At 59.2% G+C, this 21,630-nt stretch overlaps 1 pseudogene; it reads right to left on the bottom strand.

The window, feature by feature from the left end:
- Positions 1 to 5,789: 5,789 nt before the first annotated feature.
- On the bottom strand, positions 5,790 to 7,098 carry LOC114503863 (annotated as a pseudogene).
- Between the last annotated feature and the right edge of the window lie 14,532 nt (positions 7,099 to 21,630).

Below are 21,630 nucleotides of genomic sequence, written 5' to 3'. Positions count from 1 at the left end.
TGTCTGACCCCCCAGCCGTGTCCTTCTCGGGGGCGGGGGGGGGGGGCACCTGCGTGAAAGTGGGAAACCACAGGCAGGGCTGGGGGACAGCGCAGCAGTTTCTCACAAACACTAAATGGAAAGTTGCCGTGTGGTCCTTACACACAGGACAGAGTATTATTCAGCCTCGACGAGGAATGCAGCCCCGGCACGCGTTAGAGCACGGAGCGACTTTGCAGACACCATTCTAAGTGAAACGCGCCAGCCGCAAACAGACGAACGCTGCGGGATTCCAGTTACCGGAGGTCTCTAGAGGGGTCGGGGCCATAGAAGCAGACGGGCAGTGGTGGTTGCCTGGGGGCGGGGGGAGGGGAGGATGAGGGGTCCCTGTTTGATGGGGAGAGGGTTCAGTGCGGGGTGACGAGGAGGTTCTGAGGGCGGGTGGTGGTGCCGGTCGCACAGCAGTGTGCGTGCCCTTGAAGCCACCGAACTGCACACGTGAAGTGGCTAAAATGGTAAATTTTATGTTCTGTGCCTTTTGCCAGTATAACACACTTGCTTGAGCAGGCGGGCACATGGTCACCAAGTGGGTTAAATGACATTAACACACGTGTATCCCCAATGTGATATTTAACAAACACCCCAACCTTAGCAGGTTTGGGACTGAACCCCTAACCTCCCCTGCCTGCCCGAACTACCACCTCCTTCCCACTGCAGGTGATGGTGCCCCACCTCCGTGGAGACAGCGCCCTTGACTGTCTCTCCCGCCCCACACCCGTAACTCAGGAAACCTGGGGCTCGCTGCACTGGGTACCCAGGACCTGCCCACGGCACACCACCCCCGGCTCCCGCCCAGGACCAAGCCACCATCATCTCCGGCCGGGGGGTCATCGAGATAACCTGCAGTGGAGCTCTGGAAGTGTGACTGTCCCACAGGTTCCCCGAGGCCTCTTGGGGTCAGTCCCTGTCACCTCTCTCAGCTCACCCCGGCCACTCCATTCTCCACCCCACCGGCTCCCTGGCTGGGCCTAGGACAGGCCAGAAAGGCTCCCACTGCGGCCTCGGGCTCGTGTTCGGGGTCTGGTGGCTTCTCCCCAGGTGTCTGCACACCTTTCCCCTTTCACAAGGTCTCAGAGAGGTGGAAAACATAACTTTACCCGTACCCTTCTAAGTTTCTGGCTGAGACGCCTCTGTAATAGAAGATTAACGAGAGAAAAGCAAACAGAAGTTTGCTAACACGCCTGTCTCATGCACCCATGGGAGAGGCCCAGGAGAAACGAGTAACCGCCCAAGGTGGCTTGGAATTCAAACGCCAATGTGATGGGAAATCTAGGCCCGTGAGGGAAGGGTAAATGATTTTTAGGAAAAGTGGATGGGCCCGTGAGGTAGCCGGGAGGTGTGAGGGTCCCGACAAAGTCTGGGTGTGGTGCTGGCTTCCAGTTCCCCCGTTGACGGGGAGAGGACTTGAGACGGCTGAGCTCCCTGTGGAGCGTCTGTCTTGAGGCAGAAAAGGGGAGTTTAGGGAAAGCCGCTCCCTGCCTCTGCTGGTTTTTGAGTGCCTACATCTCACAGTAGCCACTACTCCCAAGGGGCCTATTTTGGGTGGCTTGTCCGCTATCCGGCTGCCTCAGGGGTTTAGTTAAAGGTCTCCTTTGTCCTGAGGCCTCTCCTGACTGCTATTTTAAATTGCAGCCTTCGGCCGGTCCTCCGGTACACCTTTCCTTGGGTTACTTCCCCTTATTCCCACAGCTCCTTTCTGCACCCCATGTGATTCATGGGCTGGCTGTTGATGTCCGTCTCCCCCACTGCAGCCTCACACGCTTTGCTGACCAACCCCAAACCATTTAGCCCAGGGCTGGGACCGCAGTCCCGGCTCAGTAAACACCCGTCAAAGGCATTTGTGCATTAAAGGGGTTTATTTACAGTAAAGTCTGTACACATGTGAGCAGTTGCTCCTGCTTCTCCGTTACAAACTCATTACTTCAGCTGTCGGAAGGCCGTCCGCACCGGGCTGTCCTGACAGCAGCTCAGGCGGAAGTCCTCGACTTCTGCGCGGGTCCTCCATCGTCGCCGTCTGTCTTCCTCCGCTCTTTCCCCAGCCCCTCTTCCGTCCCCCCCCCCCCCCTCCCGCAGCCGAGGTGCTCCTTTCCGGAACAGATCCCTGGTCCAACCGCACCCTTGCTCAGAGACCTTCGCTGCTCCCCGTGGATGGAGGATTAAGTACCAACTCCCTAGAGTGGCGTGCAAACACCCATTAGGCTCCCAAATGACCTTCCCCTCTCCTCTTTGCACCCGATCTGGGCTTGGGACAAACTGGATTTTCCTTAGAACCGATGTTTTCCTGCCTCCCTGCCTTTGCTCAGGGTTGTCCCTCCTCCTGGAGCGCCTTCCTACGTCTTGGCTTGTTCCAAATCCCACTGCCCTTTAAGGCCCGCCGTCAACGTCCTTTGCTACCTGGAGCCTTTCCCGAGCCGCCTCTAGCGCATGCTCTCTCCTCTGTCTGTTGGAACTCAGCATGACTTATTTGGGTGGGTATTGGCTGCTGAGTTGAGTTTGGGACCATGTCATTTGTCGTAGCGACCCTGTCGGACTGTAGGCTCCTTCAGGGCACGGGCTGCGCCTTCTTCCATGTTGGACCCCCGGAGTCCCAACATAGTGCCCACTTTTCACTCAACCCAGTTGTTTACCTCGCCCAAATGCAGAAGGGCAGAACAGGCGCACTTCCTGCTACGACCACCAGATGGCAGCACAGACCGGGCTTCGGGACGGAGGTGAGGCCCCACGTTCCTTCCACCCTTCCAGGGGCCAAAGTCCAAACAGGTAACCCGGTCCTCATAAGGCGGGCGGAGAAAGGTCCTCTCTCTAAGGTAGAGGCACCAGCTGGTGGCCTAGTGTGTGTATGTGCTTCTTGAGGTCTCCTCTGTGGTGTCTTTTCCAAGAGAGACCCAGGTGGGGTGGAAGGAGCGCTGGGCGGGCAGGGGTTGGCAGGTTTGGGTCCCGGTTCTGCACTGCGGCGCTGGGCTAGTGTTGTCGCTGCACCAGGAAGGGGTCATCACAGAGTCCAGCTCGTGGAAGCGGCCCGTGATTATTCATCTTCTCGTCCTTCCCCAGCCCCCCTGCAGTGTTCCCCCAGGTAAAATGTTGGCCACACTAAGGATCCCACACTCACCACTTTCTCCACCTTTCTGGGATACCGTGTGGCCCCAGAGAGGGGCGAGGGGAGGCTCCTGGGGCCACAGAGGGCCCTGCCCCCGTCTCGAGGTCCACTTATCCCCCAGCTGAGGCAGGGGGGGCCTCATCCGGGCGGGTGAAAAACATCACGTTTCTTGAACTTCCTGCCCTGTGACCCTGAGCAAGCCTCACAGTCCCGCAGCAGCTGCTCACCTGTAGAGGGAGGGGCCGCACTTCCCGGACGGCACATTACAAGTGCCCAGTCAGTGGTAGCTGTACTACAACTACAACCCTACCTGCTCCAACATTTGGCGATTCTAACTTGAGACAGAGCAGGTGGGGATTCAGGGATGTCTGAACTGTGTTTGCCAATGGAGCAGGAGAGAGGAGAGCGTAAGGACAAAGATGTCCGTGGAGGGTCAGGGCCAACCTGGGGTTCCCCCGGGAGAGGGGTTGTGTAGGGAAGAGGCGGAGCTGCCTCGGAGGTTGAACCTTTCTCCCTGGCGAGGGCTCCTCCAGGTGCAGGGAGGCTGGGGCGCGTGCGGGCAGCGCCGGGAGTGCCCAGCAGAGGGCGCCCCGAGCACGCAGGACCTCGTCTTGGGTTTCATTAACTCCTTATCCGACTGGATTTATTATTCTGCGCTGTGGGTGTTGTCACCGTTTGCAATTGGTGGTCTATGTCCCTAATGGCAATTGTAGACTTGCCTGTAATCAAGACAGTAATCATTCATTCATCCAATTAACACTGTTGAGCACCCACCAAGTGTCAGGCATTGTACTGGGAGGAGCACCCCTGACAACCAGCACCCATGATCCATGTGACAGAGGTCAGTCCAGGGCGCTCGCTGGGGAGCACCGAGGAAGAAGGGTAGGTAGAGCCACTCCTGTCACCACCCCTTTCACAGCACCATCTCTGAGGTGAGCAGTGGTATGCCTCTTTACAGTGGAGAGAATCCATGTTCAGAGAGGTCAGGTACTGGGCCCAAGGCCACACAGCCAGTAAGGGGATGAGCTGGGATTTGCACCCGGTGCCTGGCTCCAGAGCACCCCCTCATCTGCCCCAGGACTGTGTCTGCCCGGGAATGACCAGTGACGATGTGGTGGGATGAGAGGCTGGCAATGGGGACAGGGAGGTGACTCCATCTGTGAATGCCTCAAGGGGCAGGAGAGGTTTCGGGGTGGCTGACTTCCTCCAAGAATGAGGAAGAACTGCTTGGTCATGGGATGGGGGCGCCTGAGGAGTACACGTGCCTGCCTCTACTGCCTTGTGGCGGCTCCATGTTGAACCTGCTGCAATCGCCCAGCGCTGGAGGCTCTCCCCAGCACAGCCCCTCCTCCCTCCAGCCTGGCCTTGCCCCCTCTCCCTGGGACCCTCTCTGTTCCTGCTTTTCAGACCTTCTTTTGGCAACTTGCTGGGCATGCTCCCCACCTCCAGGCCTTTGCACGTGCTGCTCCCTGTCTGTCTGGCTAACTCGCCCTTTCTTTAGGCTGCGTGAAACCTTCCTTGACCCCCAACAAGGTCAGGCCGCCTTGTGGGCTGCTCGGTTCCCCCTAGAGGTGCCCTGTCGCACCTGGCTGCCAGTATTGGGTAACGGTGTATCCCACCAGACTGTCCGCCCCAGGAGGCGGGGCCACACCGTCTGCTCTCGGGTGTTTCTCCAGCGCCCAGCAGTCCAGTGCAAGCTTGGCTCAGACATGTGTTGAAAGAGTGAGTGCGCAGTGAGCGAAGGTGAGAGAGAATGAAGGGAGGATGCCAAGCCACATGCATGGGCGGGAGCCCTTGTGTGGGTCAGCAGCCCTTCAAATCCCGTGTTATCACCTTCTGGCCACAGCTCACGCTCTTTGCTCAACAACCCAGGAGTTGGACATTTGGAGCATCTAACGCGTGACAGGCACCCGCTGCGCACTGTCACATGTATTCTCACCCATCAAGTAACAAGCAGGGAGGAGGTGAAGTGTTTTCAGTGGGCAATAGCTTGGAGGCTTCGATCTCTTCCCAGGATAATTTGCACAATTTTTCTCGGCCTTGGAATCCTGTCTGTAACGGCCCTGCACTCTCCCTCCTTCACTCTGTTTGGACCCCTGGTTGTACTTCCAAGTAAGGCCACAAGGTGGCGGCAGAAGCTAAGAATCGGGGCTTAGCGCGCGCCGCCGGTCCCCGATCGCCAGCAGGGGACGCTGCTGCTCTACCAGGTGCGCAGTGAGGTGGGTCAGGTTTACCAGCTGGGCTAGGGAAGCAGGTCAGTCCTGCCAGGAGTGTGGGGGGGGGGGGGGGGGGGGGGGGGGGGGTCGGGCCGGGGGGGGGGGGTGGAAGGCTCTGTGACAGCCTCATTCTTTCTCATTTGTACAATGCGGGTTTTTTAAAAAAATTTTTTTAGTTAAGAAAAAAATAGGGTGAATACATCCTTTGAATTTGTTTTAAAATATTTTTATGGTTTAACAATGCTTGAAGTTTATCATTCCTAGTAGGAAAACAGTATCTGGATGAATGCCATCAAGGCAAACCACTGCAAAATATTGCGGCTGCATGTGGGGTGGGGGGTAGGGATTCTCTGCAAAGTGCCCCGTTTTCTTCACGGAAGGTCACAGGTGCACTGGGTTGTATTATTGCGCCATTCCTTCAGCAAGGGCTTTATCTGTCAGAAGGTCATTACACTTGAACCTCCTCATTTGGCCGACAATTTGCTGATGAGATTCCTAACCTTTGGGTTGCTGTGATATTTCGACACCTTTGCCGAGCCCTGGGCCACGCCCCGGAAGGCCAGAGGAGCTTCCGGATCCTGAATGGCTGCGGGACCTCGGGATCCTGGAGGGTTTCGTCGGCCCAGGCACTTCCTCCAGGAAAGCCATCCGGAAAAGAGCCACACGGAGCTCCTGATCGCGTCTGGCGTCTCCCTCCCTCCTGGCTCTCTCGTGTTCCTCCAGAGCCGTCTCAACCCTATCCATTCTTTCTTTGATCTCTTGCTCCCCCCATTTCTGCTCACACTTTCCCGGATGTTCTGCAGTTTTCTGGGCTCTTGGTTGAGCTTTCAGCATTGCACCAGCCTCTTCATCAAGGGCAAGGTCATGGGCTGCTTCTTCCCAGTGGTCCGGAAGTCTTACTGGGCTTCTGTAACTTGACGAAGACACTGGCTCTCTTGGCATTCAGAATGGCTGATCGAGGATTCAGTTTGGTGGCATCTGTGGGCAAGCCAGTGGCTTTCTGTAGGTCACCATCGTTTCGTAGCAGCCATGTCTTTTTCAAAAAATCATTTGCCTGACCCATCATCTCCTCTGGGGTTATCTTTGCATGTTCACCTCTCACTCTGGAGAAGCATCAGTGTCTGGTTTAATCACCCTTCATTGTCCACTTCTGATTATTGTTATTTATTTATTTTTTAGAGAGGGGGGAAGGGAGGGAAAAGGTAAGGGAGAGAAACATCATCATGCAAGAGAAACATCCACTGGTTGCCTCTTGCATGCACCCGACTGGGGACCTGGCCTACAACCCGGGCATGTGCCCTGACTGGGAATCGAACCAGTGACTTTTCGGTTCACAGGCCTGCGCTCAGTCCACTGAGCCACACCAGCCAGGGCCATTTCAGTTTCTAGATCATTTTCCTCACTCGATGGTTGGTCTGTCTGTATGTTCTCCTCCACCTTCTTACTGTTTTTTACTTCCTTGTTATTTTCTTCTGACTTAGTTTTAGGAGGAGCAGGTGGTATTTTACCTCCCATGTTCTCCACTGCCCCCTCAGGAAGCACGTTTCCACAGGGTGCAGCATGCTCAGATCCTGAGGACCCTGTGCACACGTTTCCACGAAGCCCCAGAGCTTGCTTGCTGCGCCGGGTCTGTGGTTGGGAAGCGGCAGGAGGTGTGGGCGGGGCTCAGGTGGCGCCGGATTCCCGGCCTGGGCGCTAACTCGGTGTGACCTTGTGGAAGGGCTGTGTGGGGTGATCTTTACAGTTAAACTTTTTCTGTGAGAGGCCAGTTGGTAAATATTTTAGGTGTTGCTGTCCGTGTGGTCTCTGTTGAAAATGCTCAGCTCTGCCCTTGAGGTGTGAAACTCTCCATGGAAAAACGGGCGTGGTCATATTCCAATAAATGTTTACCTGTAGATGCTGAAATTTGAATTTCCTACAATTTGAAAAAATCTTTATTTATTGATTTTGGGAGAGGGAGAGAGAGAGAGAGAGAGAGAGATTTGTTCCACATATTTATGCATTCGTTGGTTGATTCTTATATGCGCTCTGACCAGGGATTGAACCCACAGCCTTGGTGTATCGGGATGATGTCCTAACCAAATGAACTACCTGGTCAGGGTAAATTTCATACAGTTTTCTTTTTTTAAAATTTTAATCATTGTTCAAATACAGTTTTCTGTCCTTTACTCCCAATCCAGCCCACCCGCCCAACCCTCCCCACTTCCCTCCCATTGCCACCCCCCCAGTTTTTGTCCCTGTGTCCTTTAAATTTGTTCCTGTAAACCCTTCCCATTCTCCCCTGAAATTCCCTCTTATCTCCCCTAAATTTCATACAGTTTTCACATGTCATAATATATTGTTCTATTTCACTTAAAAAAAACTATTTAAAAATGTAAAAAACAATCTTAGCTCTTGGACAGAGTGACCGCTGACCTAGGTCAAGTTCCAGACCAGGGCCTGACATACAGTAGGTGCCCAATTAGTGGTAACTGGTGTTAGCCACCAGGGGGCGCCAGCAAGGGCCCTATGAACTTCCATCTCCAGCAGCCCTTGGAGGAGCGCAGGACACTCTTCCTCCAGTTCGGGGCGCTGTCCTTCCGCCAGGGGCGCTGTCGCCTCTCCTCCCTGGCAGTACACAGGCCTGCGTCTTCCCGGCTCCCTGCGTCAGCCTTGGCAGCTCCCTCCTCCTAAAGACTCCGTCGTCCTTTTCATCTTCCAACGCCCAGCCTCACGGTCTCTGAGGTTTTCCTGAGGTATTGAGGGCTTCACCTATTTTAATCTCGGACTTCACGAGCTTTGACAAATGGACGCACCCAATGGACCACCGCCACAAGCAGGATAGAGACCGTTTCCTTCACCCCGAAAGCTTTCCTTGTACCCTTTCCTAGCCAACTGTGGCTTTAAAAAAAAAAAAAAAGTCTCCCAATTATCACGTGTTTGCAATGCGCCAGGCTCCGCGGAGGTGCTTGACAGGTTCTGTCTCAGTGAGGCCTCGGGAACTTGGTGGGTAGACACACTGTTGTCATTGGGCACCTTCCCGCTCAGGACCCCACGCTCTGGGACAGGAGGACACGTGCCATCATGAGGAGGGGGCACAGCTGGGATTGGATCCCGGCCTGCTGGCTCCCAGGCGCATCCCTAACCACTCTCCTGCTGCCTTTCTCCCCGGGACCCTGTGTGCACACCCCTCCCCCACCCCCCTACGGCTGGCTACTCACACACTGTGACTCAGGACCGGGACCGGCAGCAGGGACGTCCCCTGCAGCTGCCACAAGTGCAGAGTCTCAGGCCAGGCCCACACCTACTGAGTCCCCAAGCCCAGTGCGTTTGGGTCTCCTTCCCTGCCAGATGGCCTGTCCCGGAGGGAGGGGCTGAGCCCCCCCAGGGCCCCGCCCTGCAGCCCCGGTGAACTCCAAGGAATCAGTGCAGGAAGGGGAGGGGGACCGGGGTGGGTTATGGGTCAGGAGCCGGTGGGAGGGGTGAGGCCTCGGGCAGCGGGCGCTCTGCTCACTGGGAGCTCAGAGGTCTGGCTCTGCACTGTCTATGTTGACTCAGGGAGCCTGGGTTCATTTGCATTTATTTATTCATTATTAAAATGTATGATTATTATTATTTTTTCTCATTTAACATTGTTTTGTGTTAGTGCCAGGGGTACAGCATAGTGGTTAGAGAATCATCTCCTTCACAGAGTGTTCCCCTCCGTGTTTCCAGGACCCACCTGGCACAGTCCTGGCTGTTACAATATTGTTGACTATATTCCCTCCTCTGCATTCATTTTCATTTGCATATAATTAGCATATTTCTCTGGTGCCTCCCCTCCCCTCTCTTACACGGGGATGAGTGGACTGGATTTGGGGAGGGGGGGCTGGGATGGAAGACTGGAGTGCTGGGTGGGGGGGGGGGTTGGGCTGCAGCCCCAGGCCTGGCCCCCCACTGGGTCCGGAGAGAAGCGTGGACCCTCTCTGGGTAGGGACGGGGCCTGTGTGGTCCTCCAGGCCCTGGACACCTGCTGAGGACGGGCAAGGCTGGGGGCTGGCGCCCCCCCCCCCAGCTCCCCTGCCTGGAATGGGCTATTGGTGTTGCAGGATTCCCTCGGCAGTGAGAGAGTCTTGCAGGCGTCATGCTGAGCAAGAAAGAAGGCTGGCGGGAAAGCAGCTGTCCTCGGGAATCTAGTCTTGTAGAGCATGGAAGTGTGCCGGGGGGCGGGGGGGTCTGTGTTGCCGGGAGTAATGGTGACTCCTGGGGTGCAGGGTGGTTAGTCCCTGGGAGGGGTGCTGGGGACTCTGGGAGGCGCCCAAAGTATTGGGCGATCTGGGGACTGGTTCCACGGTGGGTTCATTGTGAAAATTCACCCGGCTGTATTTGGGATCCCGCACTTCCAGGCAGCGCACTGGGGAGACTGCTAGGGTGGGTGCCTTCATTCCCCCTGGGCCCCAGCATCCGGCATCCGAACCTGGGGTGAGGGGACCCTGCAGGTGGCTGAGCATGTGGCCTGCTGTCCCTCTGCTCCCAGCCAGGCCAGCCCCCATGCCTGTCCTGCCTGGTGGCCCGGCAGCCCCGTGGCCCGGCAGCTGGCGCACTTGCACGGACAGGCCCCTTTCTCTCTTGTTTTGCCAACTCAGGGCTCCGGAGGGCAGGTCTGGATCGGACTGGCACTGGCTCATGTGTTTGCCTGAAGCCGTCGCCTAGGTTGGATTCCCGGGGGTGTCTGGGGTCTCGGTTGGGGATGAGAGATGGTGTTTGTCTGTGGGGAGATGGGCCCTCCCCCCAGAACCAGGTCCTCCCCCTCCCCCTGCAACGCCCCCCATCCCCACCGGCTCGCCTGGCTGCAAGACCCCTAAAGGCCAGCTCCTGGTGCCTTTGCCTGTCTCCCCTCCAGGGCTCTCACCCCAAAATGCCCTCTGGGGCATGGCCTGGTCACATGCCTACGTCCCCTCCCGGTGTCCCCCTGCCATTGTCCCTCATGGGGACTCAGCCTCTCCCTCCCCTGGAGGCTTTCCTGCCCTGTCCCCACAAGGCCCCCTGGGTGCTGCCGTGGCTTCCTGTACCACGCCGTGTGTCCCGACGCTGGGAAAGGGCCTTGGCTCTGCCTCCCTAGCCTTCTGCACAGAGCGGGGCACACAGTTGGTGCTCAATACATGATCTAACGAATGAAGACTGGCTTCTGTCTGAGAGGCGGGGGGGCTGAGAGGGAGGGGGCTGTGAGAAGTCACCAGGGGTCAGGCCCGGGGTCACTGGGCTACTGCCTGGCCATTGCTGGGGCCAGCGGGGAGACCCCCCTTTCCCTCCAACACCGTTCCTGGCTGCAGCCCTGGCCTCCTGCGCCCGGCCACGCATGGGAGCTAGCCCCCGGCTGGGCTGTGGGCCTGTGGAGCCCTTGCAGCCAGGGGCCCCCAGCCAGCCGTTATCCCAGGCGACAGCCGGCCTCCTCCGCCTCTCTCAGCTCGTGTCGGGGAGAACAGAACTGGGGGTGCCCCTCGGGGACCACCCTGGCCAGCCCCTGACACTACAGCTGGGGAAACTGAGGCCCAGAGAGGGGCGGTGACGTGACCTGGTGTGCGGGGACCCCTTCTCGCAGGGCCTGAGACAGGCTGCGGCACGAAGTCAGCCCTGGGGGCTGGGACACCGCATTGCCCGTCTTGTTGGGGCCCCAGCTGCCCAGCCCCCCTGCATCTGAGCAGAGGGGAGCCCGCCCCACCCCCACACGCGCCCCTGGCCTGGCGTGTCCCGGAGCCAGCAGAAAGGCGGGGCGGCGGGGCCGGAGCAAGTCTGGATCAGCCTGGGAGCTTCAAGTCCCAGCAGGCCCTCCCTCCCCTGGGGACCTGGGAGTGGGGAGTGTGCGTCCGCACCCCAAATCCTTGGCTTTTCCTCCCACCCACACACTCGCCCGGGGCCCAAACATGGCAGCGAGCCAGTCCCCCGCCTCCCGCCTTGGCAACGGAGGCACAACACCCAGCACCAGAGACTGTTTGTCCTGCCGGGGCCGCACCCCGACCTGGGCCTGCGTGCCCTGCTGTGGGGGAGCCTGGCTGGGGCTGAGGTGGGGGCAGCAGGGCCCCCTGGACCTGGAGACCCCTTCCCTCCCTGCCCAAGCTCAGGCCAGCCAGGGCTGTTGTGCCAGCAACCTTGCCTGTGTGACCCCCGATCCCAGCCCCTCTCCCAGCCTGAATCCGGGGACCGCAGTGGGGGGCCGAAGCAGGGCTCTGGAAGGGTTCAGGGGAGGCCGGGTGTGAGGGGCCACTTCCATCCTGGCTGTAGGCAGCAGGGCCCCTTCCTGGAGGGGGTTATGGGAGGCTCCCCAGCTCCTGGGGTCAAGGTGGGGGGAGCCAGGGGGCGGCTCCAGTGTTATGTCTGGGGGCTGGCTGAGCAGGCGAGCTGGGGTGAAGTCAGGGCCCGGGAAGGCTGGTGGCTCGGGGGAGAGGAAGGGCAATTGTTCTGATCCGCGCTGGCCTTCGGTGTCTGGGGTCCGGGGCTCCGGATTATGGGCAATGGCAGGTGGGGGCTCAGTCTCTGGGGAGCCCTCCATCTGGGGGAGACTTCCAGGAGCGCCCAGTCTGAGGGGGAGACACAGCCCCCGCCCTGGGGATTTGGGACACGTGTCCTGGGTGACAGAGGCAGGGCCGGGGCCAGTGGGAGCCCCCTGCTCTGTCGGGAGCCCAGGGCTAGCCCGGCCTCTGAGGCGGGGCAAAGCTTCTGCGGCTCTGGGACGGGGTCCCTGAGGGTCTTGCTGCCTCTCCTCCCTGAGCGGGGGCAGCTTCCCACAGCTGGGGGGCCCTGTCCCCAGTTACCAGGCCTGGCTGAAGCCACGATTAATTTGGCACCGCTTGTCCAATGCCTCCAGGTTAGGCAGTGACTCCCCACAACCTTGGCCCTGCCGTTTGGGCCGGGACTGCCACTGGCCCCTTTGACAGATGAGGAAACCGAGGCCCCGAGAAGTGATGAGGTCAGTGCAGTGCAGTGCAGGGACAGGGGGCTCGGGCCCCTTGGGGTGGGTTGCTGTGTTTAGAGCACCTAGCTCTCCTGATGTTTGGGGGTCTGCTGTGGGCAGACCTGGGGCTGTGCAGGAGAGGGTCAAGTTCGACAGCGTCGCTGCCATTCCAACAGGAAGGCCCCTCTGGTGTTGCCCTGGCACGTCGGCCCCTGCCAGGCCCTGTCCCCAGTGTGAGGCAGGTGGGGTGGGCGGGGCGGGTGGGGCGGGAGAGGCTCTTCCTGCTGAGGCTGCAGCTTCGCGGCCCACCCGGCTGAGTCAGGGCTGGGCGGGAGCCACGGGGTGGCTGCTTTCCCAGGGCCGGCCCGGGCGGCGGCCGCATTCCTCACAGGCAGGGTGCGCCGGGCTGGGCCTGCCAGGTGTGCTGTGCCCCGCCCGGCCCCCGCCGGCCCCCGGGCCAGCTCAGCACCACGGCCTTGTAAGGGCCGGGTCTGGCGGCTGCTGGGAACGGGGTGTGGGAACTGCTGGGCTTGCAGGTCCTTGTTGGGTGGGGTGCAGGCTGTGGGGGGGGGCAGCCTGCTGGAGCCCCAGTCCCCACAGGGGCCTGGGCCCTCACCACACGGGGTGAGTTGGGCTCCCCTGCTCACCCCCTATTCGTGCCCCCCTGTGCCTCTGCACTTGGAGAGCTGGGGGCTGGTGCTTAAGACAGGCTGTGGTTTGGGCCTTGGCCTTGCTTACTGCTCAGCTGGTTGGTAGTCCGAGAGCTGGGTGGGGGGTATAGCATTCTGTTTGTTGCTCCCAGCCTCTCAGGGAGGCCTTTGTCCTCACCAGCTTGGAGTTCTGGTGCCCAGGGGGGTCCTGGGACACAGGCTTCCAGTGGGGCCCCGTGCCCATGGGGGCATCCTCGCTGTGGGCCATTGCACACAGGCCGCCACCTGGCCCTGCTCCTCCCATACACCCACCCCCGTTGGGCTCTCTGCACTGACCTCAGGGGCTGGGACGGATCCCTGTGTGGGTTGGTCAAGGTCAGTCCCTACCACGTGTGAAGTCCTGCCCACAATCTGCTCCCTCTCTCTGGGCCTCAGTTTCCTCTCCCGTGAAAGGAGGACAGGAGCCCCCCACCTGCCAAGGCCCCTGAGCTCTTGGGGGCCGAAATGTGACCTTGAGGTTGAGGAACTGCTTTGGGACCCGAGGTGGGCTATGCTGGGGCCCCACTGGGGTCCCCCAGCCTGGTCCACCCCAGCCCTGCAGCTCCTGCGTCAGCCTCTACCGTTCAGGTCTCGAGTCTGGAATTCGGGGACCTCGCCCTCTGCCCTTTTCCTCCGAGCGCCGCTGGGGGAGCCGGCAGGTCCGTCCCTGCTCTTGCCCCCGACCCCGTCCCTTGCTCTGGGGCCTCAGGGGTTTCGAGCTCAGCCGGGGGGCCCAGACTGCTCCCTGCTCCACCATGCCTCCGCAGCAGGCAAGGCTGGGCTGTTTCTCAGGCGCGCCCAGGGCAGCCTGGGCTGCAGAAATCCCATCCCGGGCCTCGGTGGGAACGGACAATCCCTGGCTCCGGGGCTCACGGTGGGCGTGGGAATTCCGTCCTGCACGGAAAGTCAGGAGCGGCGACACTGAGGGCCGTGGGAGGGGAGCCTGGGAGATGAGCCGGATGGGGACCCCGTGCCTGTGCTGAGCTCTAGGCAGCCGGGGAACCGGGGCGGAGAGAGGGGAGCGGGGTGGGCGTGGCCCTGGCCCCGGCTGGCCCACCACTGAGCAGCGGGGGTGGGCAGGGCCGGCCTGGGGGGTGTCAGCCTGGGGTACTCTCTCCCCAGCCTTTTTTTGCTGAACCCTAGGGCTGTGGTTCTGGGGGTGACCCTGTTCCCATTGACCTTCTAGGGGCTGTGTGGCTGCCATTCTCCCTCCCCTGTCCAGGGCCTTGTGGCAGGAAGGCAGCAGTTTGTCCTGGGAGGTGCTGTTTGCAGAGGAGAAAGTGCCTCTGCCCCTGAGGGCCTGGTGGTTGTGTGTGTGTGTGTGTGTGTGTGTGTGTGTTGTTGTTGTTGTTGTCGGAGGCAGTTGTCCCAGGGCAGGTGGTCTGGGCATTCAGACCAGGGTCCTTGTAGCTGGCTCCGGAACAGTGGAGGATTCTGGGAGCTAGCACTAAGAGCTGGGTCCGGGGCAGCCTGGGAAACCACGGGAACAGGTGAGAACAGGCTGGAAGGGCGAGGCAGCTGCCGGAATGTGCGAGCAGGAGCAGCCCCACCCTCCCTCACCCAGGAACAGGCCCTTGCAGGGGAGCCGGGACCCAGGGCCCTCCCCAGCTCCCCCCTGCTGTGCTCCACCAGCATCCCAGCCCCTCTCCCCCTGCGGGGTTCCCCGGGGGCCCCCTTGATCCTTGCTGGGCTGTAGCCAGCGGCCCCTCCGGGGAAGGCCGTTTGGGAGAAGCTGGCAGCTTTTCCTGGAGATCCCCGGGTCCTGGGTGCTGTGTGTTCCTTTCCGACCCTTCGCACAGGCAGGCAGACCCTGGGGCACTCACGGGGGCTCTCTGGTGGGTCAGGGAAGCCCATGGCTGTAACCTGGATGAGGGGGCGGGGTCTCTGGGCCAGCTCCCTCCTGGGACGGGGGCTGCAGGCACCGGCCGGGCCTGCAGCTTCTGGGCGCACGCCGTCAGCCCCTGCAGGGAGGTTTCGTCCGTCTTCCTTCTGCACAGCTGGGCCGGGCGCCCTGTGGCCCCCGAGAGAAAGGCCAGTCCTCGGCAGTGACCTACGGGGCCTCCCACAGGCCGGCCCCCGCCGGCCCCTCCGGGCCCAGCCCCATTTCCCCTCTCCCTCTGCAGCCGCCTCTCCCGCCCGGGGCGCCCCCTCCTGCCTGAGGGGGTCAGGCCCTGGTGCCTCCTGGCTGTTACCTAGGCCAGCGTCCACCTGCGGCCCCTGTGCATACAGGTCCCTGCTTGGGCCCCCTCCCCGGCTGTCCCGACTCTTGGGGCGCCAGGCGCCTCCCTTAGGAGCTCCTGCAGCCCTACACGCTGGGCGTTCGTGGTGCCCTCCCTGGGGCCGGCTTGTGAGGTCCAGGCGTCTGCCTTGGAGACGGAGCTCCCCAAGATCAAGATCTGCCTCTCAGCCCCCATCCTGCCCCCAGCCCTCCCTCATGTGGGTCGGGGAGTGAGGGAAGCTGATGCCCGAGTGCGGGAGGTGTGGGGAGCTGCTCCGAGGGCTGCAGGGCTGTCACGTGGTCCCGGCCCTGCTTCTGCTTCTCCTGGTCTGAGCGGAAACGCCCCCTCTGCCTTGGGATTGGGGGCTCTGGGAAGATTCCAGAAATCTCTCTCGGGATCAAGGAAGGTACAGGCTCCTTCTGCCCCTGTGAGGGCTCAAGGTTGTTAGTGGGCTGGCACGTGAGTGACTCTGAGTGTGTGGATGGGTGTGTAAAGCACGAGCAGCGAGAGGCTAGGTGAGTGTAAATGTGCATAAGTGTGTAAGTGTGCATGGGTGTGTACGAGTGTGTGGAAGTGTGAATGTGTGAGCCTGTGAGTGTGTATTCATTTGTGAGGCTGGGCAAGCCTGTATGAATGTGTGAGTGTGAGTGTAAATGGGTTTGTGAGTGTGAGTGGTTGTGTAAGTATGTGAGTGGGTGTGTCTATGCAAAGGTGCGTGTGACCTGATTGTGTGAGTATGAGAGTCTGTGGATGTGCTTATAAGTGTGTGTGAATCTGTGAGCATGTGTGAGTGTGTGTGCCTCTGTGACGATGACGGGTGAGCCTGTGACTGATATGAGTGTGACCGTGTGAGACTCGTGAGTGTGAGTGTGGGAGTCGTGGAGTGTGTATGTGAACGTGGGTGAGTGTGGAAGAGTCTGGATGAATGTGAGTGTAACTGAGTGTGAATTTGTGAGTCTGAGAGTGTGTGAATGTGCATGTGAGCCGTGTGTAAACCTGTGGTTTATCCTGGAGGGGGTGCTGGTGGGAACCCAGGGTAGTAGAAATGGCTGGGCTTCCCCTTCCCCAAGGCCACAGTCAAACCCAGGGAACCCACCCCTGGAGTTCTGGGGAGACCCAGGGATGGCGAAGGCTCAGTGGGCCCCAGGTGAGTTTACTCAGGGGAGTGAGTGGTCTTTTCTCTCCTTTTGTTCTTTATTAAACAAAAAGAAGTAATGCCAAATCGATTCAAAATACTATCAACAACATATGTGTAGGATTTAAGAACTAAGATACAATCAACACTCATGAATTTACCCCCTGATTTAAAAACCTCTGACGAGGGTCCCTCCCCACACCACCCCTCCCCCTGGAGTGTTAGCGCTAGTCTTGGTTTTGGGGTGTCATTTCCTCGCTTCCTTTCGTAGGTCTGGAGTTCTTCTCGCCACCCCTTGTGGGTGCCAGCGTCTGGTGAGACCCGAGACTTTTCCCTGGAGCAGGTCGCTGGCGGGGCCAGAGCGGCTCAGTGCTGCCCTCTGGGGGCGGGGACGCCGGCTTTCCCTGCTCTGCACTGGGCAGTGAGCAGCCTGGGCGAGAAGCCCCATCCAGGGGACCCTGTGAGACCCCGCAGAGGTGGACACACTCGCTGTGCAACACGCACGGGGCACGCCAGGACACTGATGCGCACACCGGGCACTCACAAAGCTTTGCACACAGACACGCCCCATCTGTGGCGAACCAATTGGGTGCCATACTCTGTGTGGGGCACCCAAGAAAAGCACCGTCCCTAGGGAGGGGGCAGCAGGAAGGGGGTGCTCCCCACAGAGGGGAGCGTGCTCTGCCTCAGTGACACATTTAGGGCTGGGAAAAGCTGGTGAAGATGGCTGACTTTGGAGTGAGTGGTTTAATAGGATGACCGAGGTGGGGGGCGGGGCGGAGGGCTTTGTGCCAGAAAGGACAGGATTTTTTTGAAAAGAAGAACGGGAAAGGGACGGACGAGGCATGACGTAATGCACGGGCCAACTTCAGGAGGGAATTTTGTGTGCGCGGGCCTGGAGGCGGGGAATGGACGCAGTGGCCCAGGCTGGGTCTCTGGAGGTACGGCGGTCATGGTACAAAAGGGGGAGGGGCTGAAGATGGCGAGGGGAAACCAGGTCCCTGGAGAAAGGCCTGGTGTGAAGGGCAGGTGGCGTCCCCCTGTCCCCAGGCTCCCCGGGGTACCTCTCGGTATGGCAGAGCAGAGGCGCATGACCCAGAGTGGCCAGCAGAGGGCGCTCCAGGCACAGATTTGAGACTCCCGCCAGCTCGCTGGAGAGCAGGGATTCATGGCATCATTCTGGGAACGCCCAGGGGCCTGCGGGAGGATTCCGGCTTCACCCTTGGGAGCCAACGAGCACAGGGGTGACGATCCATGAAGTGTGTGAGCCCCAGAGCGTCCTCTTTCTCCCCTTGTCCTTCTCCCTGGTCAGACACTGTGTGGTCAGTGTCTCCATCCTCCCTTTCCAGGTGGTGACCTCAAAACCACCCCCAGAAGTGGGACTGGCCACTTGACCTGCTCTGGGGGTGCTTCTTTGGGTCGCTATGGTCTCTCAGGGCCAGCTGGCCTTTCTAGAAATTTCCGTAGGGTTCTAGCCCCAGGGCTCTGCCTCTGCCATTCTCCTTGTGACTGACCTCACCGCCTCTCTGCTCCCCTCCCTCACCTCCAGGAGGACTCGGGCCTGCCCCGTCCCGGGATCCTGGAGTTCTCAGGGCCAGAGGCCGCCCTCGTCTTCTGCCACAAAGGCCCCCATGAGGGGGCCTGGGGACACAGCCAGGTCCAGCTCAGACAAGCTGTGGCCAAGCCCGTCGACTCCTTGGTGGACGGAGGGGCGGGGCGTGGAATTATGGAGGAAAACGTCCCTTCAGCTGTGAATGCCTCCCTCTGCCTCCTGTCGTTTCCGCCCAGGCAGAGGCCCCTCAGACCCGAGCCACTCACTTTTCACTCACGTCTGCAGCTGTGGAGCACCACCGGCTGTCCCAGTCTTTGAGGACACCAGGGAGAAGGAGGCAAGGTCCCTGCCCATGTCTAGGGGAGGGGACAACGGGTGTGACCACACAGGGTGCCAAGAGCCTTGAGAGCAGCGAATTGTTTCCTTCCTCTGAACCTGGCCTTTCCCTCTGGCTCCCAGTCTCAGCCGGTGACATCACTGCCCGCCCACCTGCTCATCGCCGAAAATGCTGCAGCGCCCTCCTGGTGCCTCCCTGGCTCGGGCCCATCTCCCTGTTCGCCATGACGACCCGTTCCCACCCCCACCCTCGCCCCAGTCTCTCTCCCAGGCCATCGCTCCAGTCCTGGTCCCCATCCGGCTTTCTCCTCGTCACCACAGTGAGCCCTTCTGAAGCTGTCTGGTGCCTAGGTGCATGAAAGAAAAAAAAACACTAGCAAATAGGATTTGAATGAAATTGTCTGTTTGGAAAAAGACAGTATGAACAATGGAAGACCAAGGGCCCCTGGGAAAAATGCATTTGCAAGCCACGAGGCAAAGGCCTCATCCCCACATTTACCAAAAGCTCGTACCAGTCAGGAAGGAAAAGACCCCCCAGAAAAAATAAGTAGAAAATAAGACAAGCAGTTGGTCTGTAAGAAAGGAGAAGGAAAAGAAAGGAAGGATGCTCAATCTCACTCATAATTAAAGACATGAAAACCGAAACAACTGAAAAAGAGGTCTTTCAGTGATCAAAAAGGCAAAAATTCAGCCCTGGCTGGCGTAGCTCAGTGGATTGAGCGCGGGCTGTGAACCAAAGTGTTGCAGGTTCGAGTCCCAGCCAGGGTACATGCTTGGGTTGCAGGCCATGACCCCCAGCAACTGCACATTGATGTTTCTCTCTCTCTCTCTCTTTCTCCCTCCCTTCCCTCTCTAAGAATAAATAAATAAAATCTTTAAAAAAAGGCAAAAACTGGGAAACAGTAGTAGACAAACCATCCAACCTTGATGCGACCCAGTGCGGGCGGGTGTGCGCGGGAGTCACTGCCGTCCGTGGCTGGTGGGAGTGGACACATGTGCAACTTCTCAAGAAGACATTTTTTTCCCTTGTGGAAATTTTCAGATAGACACAGAAGCAGAGAGAACAGCAACACGAACTCCCATGTGCCTGTCGCCCAGCTTTAATAATTGTCACACGCTGCCATTCTTGTTTCTCTATCTCTCTCCTTCTTGTCTTTCGTGAAGGAAGTTAGAGTATCCTTGGGCAAACTCCAGACACCATTTCGTTGTGCTCTGGAAGAAAATCTGGGAAGAGCTACCAAAGTGAAACAGGGACTTACCCTTCAACCCGGCAGTCCCACTGCTGACATTTCCCCTGAGGAGCTGGATGCAAAAGCTCGCGCCGCCATATGGTGAGGGAGGTTGATGTCGCCGATGTTTCTAAAAGCGAAGGAGGCTGCAGACCAGAGGGGCGGTTGGTAGCCACAGGAGGAAATAAATTACAGCTTCGGGCCATGATGGATCGAAAACAAATGAGGTGGCTGGCCAAGAGATAGTATTAATTGGGGAACAGAGGCATGGATGAGATCGATACTACCCCTTTCGTAGAAGTAAAATCTTTATAAACCGGCACGTGCAAAGGGAAGGCAGACAGAGCCCAGCAGCACCGGGGTGACTCCCTACTGCGACAGGGTCACGTGGGACTCCCCAGCATGCCTTGCACGGCGGTCTCCCCTTCCCACCTGCACACGGGCTGTTCCCCCGGCTCCAGCGCCCTGTCAGTTGGTCCAGAGATTCCCAAAGTGGGTTCCAAGGAACCCTGGTCCCAGATGCTCCTCCTGGAAGTGGCTCCATGGGTGGGCAGGTCTGGGAAGCACGTAGCACGTCATCCTTCCCTGGAGGGTCCCAGTGCCCATCAGCTTGTTAGGGGCTCTGGGAAGTCCGAGGTTAAACGAGCACAAACTGACCAGGCTGGCCCTTGCCCTGGCTCTCTCATTAGCATTGTGCCTGGGCCAGGCTCTGCTGATTGGGGACGAGGATCTGTGCTCTGCGGGGTTGGCCCCGCCCCTCTCTGACCCTTGCTCACCCCAATCAGCCGCACTGGCCCTTCTTCCTGTTGTCAGAAAAGGGCACCGTGGTCCAGCTTCAGGGCCTCTGCACTCACCTTGGCCTGGAATGCCCTTCCCTGTGCTGGCTCCTTCCTTATTCAGTTGCCTTCTCTTTTTTGTTTGTTTGTTTTTAAAGATTTTACTAATTTAAATTTAGAGGGGAAGGGGAGGAGAAACAGAGGAAGAGAAGCATCGATGCGAGAGAGAAACATCGATCAGTTCCCTCTTGCACGTGCCCTGACCGGGGACTGAATCTGCCCTGATCGGGAATCGAACCGGTGACCTTCTGCTTTGTGGAATGATACCCAACCAACTGGTCACTCCGGCCAGGGTCAGTGGCCCTCTTCAATGTTACCTAGGAGAGGACTTCCTTTCCTGGCTGCCCTAACTCTCAGAATCCCCTTTGCGTCTCCCTGGAGAATGTATTGTTCCCTGCTTTGATCATCACCCATCTCTCCTGCGGGAACATCTCCATGAGAGCAGAGATGCTGTTTGCTACACTCGTCACCTCCTACCCAGCGCCTGGGGCGGTGCCCGGCACAGAGTCGGTGCTCAGCCGCTCGTAGTGAAACAAAGTAGTTCCTCCCGAGATCCGTTTTCCTCAGCACTCCTACTGCCTCCCCCGGGAGTGCTGACCCACCCACACGTCTGCCGGCGGTCCCCCACACGCCAGGCGCGCCCCCTCGCCTGCATGATTTCCCGCTGGGTCTTCCCTGCCTGGCAAAGCCCTGCCCTGGCTCCACAACCCAGCGTTCCTGTCCCTCCCTGCGAAACCGTCTCCAGAGGTCTGGTCTGAATGAGTCGCGCCTTCCGGCCCCTCCCAGGTGCTTGTGTATACATTCCTCTATTGCCGCTCAAATAACACTGCCGTGACATTTGATGTTTGTGTGTCTACCTCTCACTCTCCCGCCTCCGGTCCATTGGGCAGGGCTTGGCTGACTCAGCGCGGAGCTCTCAGCGCCCGGCCCGCGGCTGCCGCCCAATGAGTACAGTGGATGGTGTTGAATGACACCCGGCTTTGGGCTGTCACTGCCTGCATCCATGTAGCAAGCATCAGTTGGGGCCCTTACTGTGTATAGTGCACTGAGTTAGACCTTGTCGTGGGTCAGAGATAAAGGATTGTAATCCTCGAAGGGGAGCAGATCCACCTCCAGTAATTCTAACACACGTGAGAGTGGCTAGCTCTCACTGGCGCTAGAATGGGCTTGGGGAGTGTGTGTGTCATCACAGGGACCTAGGTCTGACCCTGGGGGTTGTCAAGGTTAGGAGCTGTGGTTTCTCCCCATCAAGCCTTGCTGGGGAAAGTGCTTCGCGTGTGAAATGTGGGATGAAAGCCGCCAGGGCCCGGTCCTGAGGCAGCGGCAGCGGCAGCAGGGACTTGGGGGCTGTGAAGCTCAGCAGAGGGAGCTT

The sequence above is a fragment of the Phyllostomus discolor genome, chromosome 8 (genome assembly GCF_004126475.2).
Source record: "Phyllostomus discolor isolate MPI-MPIP mPhyDis1 chromosome 8, mPhyDis1.pri.v3, whole genome shotgun sequence".
Taxonomy (NCBI): Eukaryota; Metazoa; Chordata; class Mammalia; order Chiroptera; family Phyllostomidae; genus Phyllostomus; species Phyllostomus discolor.
The sequence above is the reverse complement of the archived record's forward strand: the minus strand, read 5'-3'. Positions and strand labels throughout refer to the sequence as shown.